This window comes from Sinocyclocheilus rhinocerous, unplaced genomic scaffold (genome assembly GCF_001515625.1).
Source record: "Sinocyclocheilus rhinocerous isolate Xijiao unplaced genomic scaffold, SAMN03320098_v1.1 scaffold50, whole genome shotgun sequence".
Lineage (NCBI taxonomy): Eukaryota > Metazoa > Chordata > Actinopteri > Cypriniformes > Cyprinidae > Sinocyclocheilus > Sinocyclocheilus rhinocerous.
Window position 1 is genome coordinate 468,669 of NW_015641057.1, and position 10,988 is coordinate 479,656.

General features: G+C 36.4%; 1 protein-coding gene across 1 annotated transcript in view; it reads left to right on the forward strand.

Annotated features, from left to right (window-relative positions):
* Nucleotides 1-10,988, forward strand: part of LOC107754505 (AF4/FMR2 family member 2-like) — a 259,399-nt gene that overhangs the window by 212,231 nt on the left and 36,180 nt on the right. The gene's annotated exons all lie outside the window — the stretch shown is intronic.

A 10,988-nucleotide genomic window follows, 5' to 3' on the forward strand; every position in this document is an offset into this window, starting at 1 on the left:
ATTAATTTTTTTTTTTTTTTTTTTTTTTTGCAAAGAACCATATGAAAATAAATCTTTATTAATCCACAATTTGCCCTGTATTAATTAGTGTAAAAAGAAATAATATTTTTTGGTGTTTTACTCTCATTAGTGTAATTTCAACCGGAAGCTGCAATGAATTGTATGTATAAGTGCCTTTTTTTTGGAGTTTTGCAAAAATGTTGTTAGAGACTTTTTTTAATGAGCCTATGTTGAATATTTCACATAGAACTTTGAATGGAGCGTGGCTTTAGAGGCCCTCCAAATCCAATTCCAAAAGTAAAACTGATATTTCATTGCTCGGTTAACTTTGTAATCCTCATTACAGTTTGGCAGGGGACTCACATTAAGCAATTCTGAGGCAGCTGCTTGGTATTTTATATTGTTACAGAGATGAGACCTACAGTATGATGAGGGTTTTGGATTGAATATTTTTATTTGTCTGGAAGATTATGGATACGCTTTGTTCTTCCATTGAAAATGAAATCTGAACACCTTTCACCAGACTGAAACTCTGGCCAACCTTTTTTACCGTGGCACAAGTGTCTCAGACTTGCATAAGCAATGTACACATGAGTGGAAACAGAGTAAAACAGGTGCAGATCAAAGAGTCTGTCCCAGATCACCTTTTTCCCCCCATTTTCACCTTGGTTGCCTGTTTGCTTTTGTGTTTCTACGAATCATGAAATTCCTTGTTGGTTTAATAATGCATTACCGTGGCAACAGGTTTGAACTTTTGATGTTTGCTTTATATTATGCTCTTCAGAAATGGCTTGGCATTTGTCCCAACAGATAAGTTTAACAGAACTCTGAGAAAATCTTTGTTTGGATTATAATCTACATAATGCCTCGGAGGCTTTGCAAAAGACCAAACTCATTAGAACTGCAAATGGTATTCAGGAGAACCGCTCGTAATGGTTCAGACATTCTTACCCCATTTCTTGACCTTTGCTCTGCCTCGCAGACATGATATGTTAATGTCAGAATAATGTTTGAGTTCTGAGAGGAAATGAAGAAATAAATGAATGCACTGATATTGTGCCCGAATCGTGACCTCTTTGGAGACTAGTAATTTGTGTAATCTTGTAAGTATGAGCTTAATTATTATAAATAATAATGCACATTCAATGAAAACAGTAAAAAAAAAAGGGGCTTGAAATGATTATAAAACATATTATTATTATTTTTATTTTATTTAAGATTCCCTGAAAATGTTGTACATCCACTAAAGGGTCAATCAAAATATTAAATGAGCTTGTATTAATTTTCCATGAAGAGTTAATGTAAAGTATGCATGCAAATTAAATAAAATACATGAATGAATGAATGAATGAATGAAAACAGGTTTGTGGTCTAAATTAGACACTCAGTAGGGTTTGCTTGATTATGAGCACATGCTAATTGGTAATTGCTATTTTTTCCGCATTAACAAAAATATGTTTAAATTAATATTATTATTTTCTATATTATAAGCTTTGAAATGGGTTGAATGGTTGAGCTTTGTGAAGATTGCAAAAATACAATTTGCCTATTTGCATGTTTTCCCTTATTTTTGATTTATCATGCAGTGGAACTCAAAATGTAGAACAAATTGATTTGGTAAAATAAGTTGATAAACTATATATTTGTTTTCTATAATTACTCAATCAGTGTGGATGATATAAAAATTATGACATAAGAATTATGATTTGATCTAACTTACAGTATCAAAGTTTTGAAATTTTAATGGGACACAATTTGAACACTATTAGTTGAAAGTGCTCTAAACTGTTCAACTCTTGCGCAAAGTTCCTGAAGATTACTAGTGTATGAATACTGTTGCAAAATTGGAAACCTACACTTATGTAAACACACACACACTCTCTCTCTCGCTCTCTCTTTCGCATGAACACACCCCACTTATTTTACTTTATTTCACTCCAATCAAAACATCTCAGCTAGCTCTCATGTCATCAAAGCCGGACTTTTCCTTCTGTCAGTGCTGGACTGGCGTCTAGTGGGTGTCTGCAAGAGGCACATACAGTATATACACATTTGGGATGTGGCAAGTGTGTCGGCCATAGCCTTCCCACTGATAGTCCCCAAAAGATAAGAAAATGCAGGAGTGCCCCTCTTAGATCCATGATCTCTCTCTCTCTCTCTTGCCCCATCTGAGCAATCATCAGCATCATTAGAGAAACAGCCAGATGTTGGCACAAATAAAGCATTACCGTGGCAATCACAAAATCACTCCAGGAAGACCTTTGTGTTGATCATGTTGCGGTTCGAAAACATTTCACTCGTCTTTGCGATTGTGGACACGCAACCCAAAAACCAGGTGTTGCTTACCAGATGTCAGGTCATTCTGCAGAGATTCAGACTTAATAACCATCAATTACACTTCAAACCAAACAGATCTCTCTGCCATAAACAAGATCCCAAGATATTTAATTTTTCTTAAGCCAAACTGCAATGAGGCCTTTGTGAGCTGACAACTCAAGATGGTTCTCATTGAGTTCCTGAGGTTTGTTCATGGATACCTGAGTGTGGTGATGTTATTGTGATTGTGAGATGCTTTGATTTCAGTTGCTTCAGGTCAAAGTCATGCTCTACTTTCAGCTTGTCTGTTTCTCATGTGGGCAAAGATGCACATTTATATTTTCTCCCTTTTGCATGTCCGTCAAGCTTGTGCCTTTTAATTTTAATGTCATCACTACATATCCTGCTCTCTCACATACACTGATCACACACACACACACACACACACACACACTTCAGCCTCAATACATCCTCTGAATCATTCCTGTCGTAGTCAGCACAATGTGTGTTTTTATAATGTATCTCTCAGTCACTCTGTGTTTACCTCTGTGATGCCATGGTCTAATAATTCACCTCAATCTATGTGGGGCTGTCAGACCCCCTTAAAACACACCGCTGTAACATAAATCTCGTTTTCTTTCCCTCCATGCACCCCATAAATGTGTTGAGTGAGATCTCACTCTGACGGGTCTTTTTTTAAGAGTGAGGAGGTGCCGTTTAAGTGGTGAACTTGTGCGGATAAGGAATGAGCCAGACTCAGCCGAGGATTTGTCTATGAATGTAGGCTGTGCAGGGATAGATGGGGAAATATGTGTGAATATTTATTCTGGAAGAGACGTCTGTATTCTAAGTATGACAGATTGTATATGTATGAATATAGATACAGATGTACAAAGAAAGATGGATGGATGGATGGATGGATGTATAGTCAGATATATAGATGTAAATATCCATAAATAGATTGGATAGATAGATAGATAGATAGATGATGGATGGGTGGATGGATGGATGGATGGATGGATGGAGAGAGAGAGGGATGTATAGACAGATGTATAGATGTAAATATCCATATATAGATCGGATAGATAGATAGATAGATAGATATATAGACTAACGGACAGAGCAATGGATAGACAGATGTATATATCCGTGATAGATAGATAGATAGATAGATGGATGGATGGATGGATGGATTGACAGATGTATAGATGTAAATATCCACAAATAAATTGGATGAAAGGTTTTAAGATAGATAGACAGACAGACAGACAGACAGACAGACATGGATGGATGGATGGATAAATGGATGGACGGACTGACGGACAGAGGGATGAATAGACAGATGTATAGATGTAAATATCCATATATAGATTGGATAGATAGATAGATAGATAGACAGACATGGATGGATGGATGGATGGATGGATGGATGGATAAATGGATGGACTGATAGATAGATAGATAGATAGATGGATGGATGGATGGATGGATTGACAGATGTAAATATCCATAGATAGATAGATAGATAGATAGATGGATGGATGGATGGATGGATTGACAGATGTAAATATCCATAGATAGATAGATAGATAGATAGATGGATGGATGGATGGATGGATTGACAGATGTAAATATCCATAGATAGATAGATAGATAGATAGATAGATAGATAGATAGATAGATAGATAGATAGATAGATGGATGGATGGATGGATTGACAGATGTATAGATGTAAATATCCACAAATAAATTGGATGAAAGGTTTTAAGATAGATAGACAGACAGACAGACAGACAGACAGACATGGATGGATGGATGGATAAATGGATGGACGGACTGAGAGAGAGAGGGATGTATAGACAGATGTATAGATGTAAATATCCATATATAGATTGGATAGATAGATAGATAGATAGACAGACATGGATGGATGGATGGATGGATGGATGGATGGATAAATGGATGGACTGACGGACAGAGGGATGAATAGACAGATGTATAGATGTAAATATCCATATATAGATCGGATAGATAGATAGATAGATAGATATATAGACTAACGGACAGAGCAATGGATAGACAGATGTATATATCCGTAGATAGATAGATTGATAGATATCATACCCTGTACTGTCTGCTTAACTGGAAATGTACTTAGTTTTGAATACAATACACTACTTATTAGTTACAATATTTTACTTTGTGATATTTCATTTCAGGCTGGTTTGTGTCACTTCTATATATTTCTGTTCTTTGAAGTGAGTGCGCGTAGGATGCTTGACGGTGATGCTGCAAAAGCTGATTTATGTGTTTACTGATGGGAACAAATTAACATGACTCAGAGGCCTCTGTGAAGCGTCTCTTTCCACTCGATGTTTCTGTTACTCCCACATCAAAAGAGCACCTGTTAATGAGCCACAAATATATGACAGCTAGTGCTGCTAAAGGCCAGACAGCAGTTTAAATGAATGAGGGAAACATCACTGGAAAACTGCAGAGCAACTGGAATGATTCCAGTGAGAGAGCTGGTTTTGTCTTTTACAAACAAAATGATCGGCTGAATGTTGCTGCAGGATAAATTCTCTCCAAAGCAATTTTTTGGGGGGCTTAACAACATATAAGAATGCTTTTAAGAGCAGTATTTATAAAACAGCATAGCAACAGACGCTGGAAACAATCAGACATCATTAGCTGTCAGAGGATGTAATGGGGTTATTTCTATGCAGAAGCTTAAAAAAGGGATGTGTCTTTGTTAAGGTTTCTGGAAAAGACACATTATTATCAATACAGGGAGGTGAAGTCAGAACACCCAGTGTTCAGTTTCATGTCTCCCATCTATCAAATATGTATTGCAGACACTAAATAGGTCTTGTCATAGTCATAGAGCCATGCTGGTGTTGACACACTTTGTCCGGCTGACAGACAGATGATGCTTTTAAAGAGAAGCACAGGGCAATTTATTTGTGTGACCCACATTTGAGTCTGCCTGAGCTTGCATTCTTCCTGTTATCCTGGATGTGTTCAGACGCAAGCAGGACTGCTTTTTTTCAGACTCTCTTTCCCCAGCGCTTTCAGTACAACTTTGAATTGCATTGTTTACTTTTTTGTTTTTACCCTCTCGCATCAATCACTTCATCTTTTAACTCCTACAACAAGGTGTTTGCATCTTCAAATTTTAAAGCTCTCTTTTACGTGCTAGAAATTATGCATTGTCCATCATCCATTATCATTAAGGTGGATTGTTTGGATGAGGGCATCACAGAAGGATATATGTATTATTTTTGATATAATTAATTGATTAGGGTAAAGATCATACCTGCCACTTTTCCTAAAGTGGCCGTTCTGAGCTGCTTCTGGGATCTGACTCTCTCCTTATCGATTTAATTTTCTTTTTAGGATGCCAGAAGGCAGCATTTGAACCACCAACTGTTATTTCACTAAAACAAGTTGGCAAAAACATCTCAATCCATAAAGACGGTGCACCTGGCAATCATAAAAAATAAAGTAGCGTTAGTTACAGTATTCAGAACTGGAATCAAAAAGAAGGAATATTGTTAAAGAAGCTAGTGCTAGTTTCACTTCACGTCTGTTGCTCTGCTTGTTTGTGTTTTTCAGTATAACAGAAATAGAATAGACTATTGTTTTAATTGAATCATAAAAGGAAACATTATTATGTGCATGCCTAGTTGTAAAATAAGACCAGTGAACGGGGATTTATGTGTCGCCCACTCCATTCTGGCAATATTCTATATGTCACTATTTGCATTTGGTGTGGGCGACAGCTCTTCGCAAGTTAACGCCCGTCACTCGGCTGTGTTTATGCTTCTCCATCTGTCTTTGACAAATAACTTCATGTGCCAGCGGCTCAGCTCGAGCACACAGGGTTTTGTAAATACTTAATAGTGACGAGCTTGTCAATATCCAGCAGGTTTGACTGGGGTTCCCTAAGCTGCCCCTCTGGGCGCTCATTTCTCCCATAATCCTTCTCTCAGCTCTCCAGTTGTCAATCAAGCAGGGTGCATTAGAAGAGTGAGGCACTGGTGGTGGCAGCTAAAGATGCACAGGCAGATTTTGATAATGTAGGCAAAGGAACACAGTGGAAATCCTACAGCTGACAAAACCAAAGATCCTTCAGTGACAGAGTAGTTGTGTGTATTCACACAGAAACACACACACATTTTATACATTGTGAAGAAGTCTATTGTTTTGTACAAGTGCTACAATGTAAGCCTTAAGATTTTTTTTTATTATTAATTATTTAGTCATGTTATTTAACATTTTGCTATACTAAAACATGAAATGAATTGACTAAATAATGTCTTCATTAAAATAAAAAAAGCCATAATGCACTAGAAAAAACTGGCCGATGCTAACATAAAAGTACCATTGTAAGTACTTAGGATTACCATGGAAATACTCTAGTATATAAATGTGGTTAAAAATCTATCTATCTATCTATCTATCTATCTATCTATCTATCTATCTTAACTGGCTTCTATAGAACAGTTAACATCCATGGAAGCTTATAGTGGAAAAAGATTCTTTAGATTATTCAAATATTTTTCACACTTAGAAAAAAAAAATGGTTTGTTTTCTTTGGGGAACCAAAAAAAATAAAATAATAATTTCTATAGCATCAATGTGAAAATCCCTTCTTAGAGTGTATGTAAATGACTCTGGGCACTGAATTGGTTTCAGGGCAGTTTACAAGAATTGTGGCTTGTGTTTGAACACTCCAAATGAACTCAGACCATCTCAAATGTTTGCACTCCCAGTGTGGCTCGCTTACATACTTTGTAAATGCAGAGCGCTCCAGGTCAACTTTATTTTCACATTAGCGTAATTCTAAATATATTTGGACACTACATGTTAGTATACACAGCTAATGACTTCTAGATACACTTGGACACAGGTTGTGGATAGAGGAATTTTCCTCCTGCTGTTGCTATGTATAGAACAAACACAACTGTCATGTGATCCAGAACACGTCGACAAAATCAAATCGACTTTTACAGATTCATTTTTTTTTTTTTTTAGAAATTAATACTTTTATTCAGCAAGGATGCATTAAATTGATGAAAAGTGACAGTAAAGACATTTATAATGTATAATGTATTTATAAAATACACTCTATTTATCCTGAAAAAAAAAATAGCATGGTTTCCACAAAAATATTAAGCAGCACAGCCATTTTATTAACACTGATAATAATAAATGTTCCTTGAACAGCAAATCAGCATATTAGTATGATTTGTAAAGGATCATGAGACACTGAAATATGTATGAGTAATGATGCTGAAAATTCAGCAGTTTATTTTATTGTAATTTTCACAATATTACTGTGTATACTGTTTTTTTTTTTGTATCTGTATTTACTGTATCAAATAAATGCAGCCTCAGTAAGAGATTTCTTTTTCAAAAACAATTTTTTAAAAAGTCTTACAGACCCTAAATGTTTGAACGATAGTGTAATTTATTGATTCATTATTATTATTATTATTATTATTATTATTATTATGTGGTGAAATGGCATCAAATATTGATAGATTCTTGATGGATCTTATGAAAATCTCCAGGTTGTTGAATGTGAATTGTTGAATCAGCTAAACATCTCTAATTCTGTTTCCCTGAATCATAACTTCTCTCAGAGTTTCCCAGTTTGTCGGAGGTCCCCTTTGCTTTGTGTTGTGATTTATCAGCCGATGGCATATGACTTATTCTCTTGATTTGGATATGACTTCACCAGAAGACATAACCGAAAAATGTACTGTTTACAAGTGCACATCATCCCTTGAAAATCAATACCAACGTATTGAGTGCGGCATCTGTCTTTGTATTCCAATCTGTCCACACACAAGCCCAATAAAAGTTTAAGAGCACTAAACAATCATGAGACGACAACATGAAAGGACATTTCTCTGGCCACTGTATAATTTGCTCTGGAGTGTATCCATTAGTCCATCAAGCTAAAAACAAAAGGCCAGTGGAGAGGATGACATATTCATTGGCACTCGCACGCGTTTACACCGAAGCTGGAGTCATAATCACAGCTGAAATGTTTGCTAATAGGGTGCAAGGCTGTCATTCTAAATTAAGGTGAATTAAATGTGCTTTTTCTGCTCAGCCTATGGAGTCTTTTTACCACAGAGCTAAGAGGATGACTTGGGCATCAGAGCAACAACAGCTGCAGGCTACATTGCAAGCTTTCCTCTCACACACACACTCACATTTCTCTCAGCTGGAGTTGGTGTGTGTTATGCTGGCTGGTCTTCTGTTGAGGTAATTAGACTCTCTGAATGCCTCCAGCCTGCTTTCTCTCTCTCTCATTCTCTTACCCGAAGCTCCACACACTCCAGATTTTCAACTCATTTATTGATGTGTTTTTCACTGTGGATCCACTCTCCCCTTCAATTTACGTTTCTCCCTCCACATTGAATGAATTTTTCATTAACGGATCCCACTTTTTTTATCTTTTTCCCCCACACTGAAAGTGTTTTCGTCTCCGAGCGGAAGACAGATTAATGTCCTCCTGTCTGGTTTTGACTCACATGATGTCTCATAGACTTTGAGAAATTAGTGCGTTTGGGGCAATTTGGAGAGTCTGCGTGCACAACCATGTGCCAGAAACAAACCAACTGCTCGAGAACAACAGCAATTATCAGCCACTGACAGTGGTAATGCTGATGGTGGGAAATATGCCAAGCAAATGAACGGATGAAGGTGTTGCGTAATGATTGTGTGTGTGTGTGTGTGTTTAATGGAGGATGTAATTTGCTCTTCTGCAGTATATGTCATCATTACTCTGTTTACATTTACATTTATTTCCAGAAGTGGCTTGTTAAAGGAACATTCCAGGTTCGGTGCAAGTTAAACTCTGTCTAAATCATTTTTGTAGCATAATTCAGATCACCCTCTTAGGGTAAACGATAAGATGCAATATGGTAGTTGTTCAAAATCAGAAAGTTACATTGTGATCAAGTTGCAATTGCAAGCAATAAAAGTGCTTTTCTAACAACTAGATAAAATTATAAATAATTATGAGAAATAAGATTGCAAATTGCAAGAAATATTGTGGGAAAGGTCAAAATTGTGGAAAACAACGTTACGATTGTGTGAAACGAACTCTCAATTGCTAGAATAAATCAGAACTTGCTACAGAGATGCAATTTTGAAGTATAAAGTTGTGATTATTCAAGTCAGTAGTAAAATGAAGTTGAAATTGTGAGCATTTACAAGAAATTTACACTTGACTTTATCCGTTTAGCAGATACTTTTATCCAATCAACTTACAAAAAAGGACCAAAATCGACTATCAAGGAGCAAACAATATCCGTAATATAAAATGCTAGTTTTATTAGACAACTAGATTAGGAAGCAAGCTATAACAGAGGAGAAATGCAGGGAAGAAAAGTTGGTGATGGTCTCCGCAATTCAGGTGGAACAGAGAGGATGAAGGTTTTGGAAAGTGACTTTTGCATCGGAAATAAGCAGTGAAATTACAATAAATAAATAAAGCATATGCAGTTTAAATGGTAAGAAATAAAGTTGCAATTAAAAGAAATAAAGTCACAATTGTCAAATGTAAAATTGTAAAGAAGTTGACATTTTGAGTTTAATTTTTCAAATGATAGTTTACAAGATATAAAATCACAATTACAATGTAAAGTCACAATCACAAGAAATAGTCGCAACAGTGCGAAACAAAGTTCCAAGTTTCCTCTGAGGTGAGAACTCCTCCATAAAACAGAGCCTGCTTTCCAGATAATTTAGTAGCAGAAGTGTAAAGCACTTAGTAAAAATTAGTTTAGAAGGTGAACTGTAATTTCTCTAAATCATCCTTTTCTGAAATGTATGGATGTACTTCTGGTTAAATGATACAGATGTATTTCCTGTAAGTAGAGTTTACACACTCCCTTACTGGCATCTGTGCATGTTACATACAAAGGTTACTGGGTTTACTGACATTACGTGGTCATGTCAGTGAAATTGAAAGATTGGATATAACTTCGCAGAGAAAAGGTCAGTAAGCCATTCTTTCGTACAATGACATGCCAACAAATATAACATTTTAGTCTGTGACTATAATTTTGAAACACTATATTTTAATGCTTGCATCCTGGTTCAGTGTACTTTAACTGTAAAGGCCAAAAGTAAGTGACTCTCGCTTTTTGACAAGACAAGTCAAAATTATTTTCTGTGGTAACCAACATTATGCCATGAAATGAACCCAAAACAACGTGTGAATGTTACCAATGCTAATTTTCTCTGAGCAGGTTTTTGTATATAATCCCAAACAGAGTCTAGTTAGTTATTGTCATTGGAGGGCTGACAATGTAAACAGTTCACTTTTTCATACAGCAGGGCGTATCATTGATTTTAGAGTAAGGTGAAGCTTCAATTAGCCTCTGATGGTGTATAAAAACCAGCGGAGAGCTAACATTGGCATTGAGAGGGTGTATGAGAGAGGGCATATCTCTGCCTCTGTGCCAGAGGTCTTTTTATAAGGCTTAATATAGAGAGGCCATGTGCAACAATGTGCAAATTGCTGCTTCATTAGATTTCCAGTAGCACTTAGAATGAGCGTGTCAGCATTTGAGGCTCTGCTGGTCCAAGCTGAGCAGTGCAACTGTGTGTGTGTGTGTGCGTGTGTGCGTGTGTGTGTGTGTGTGTGT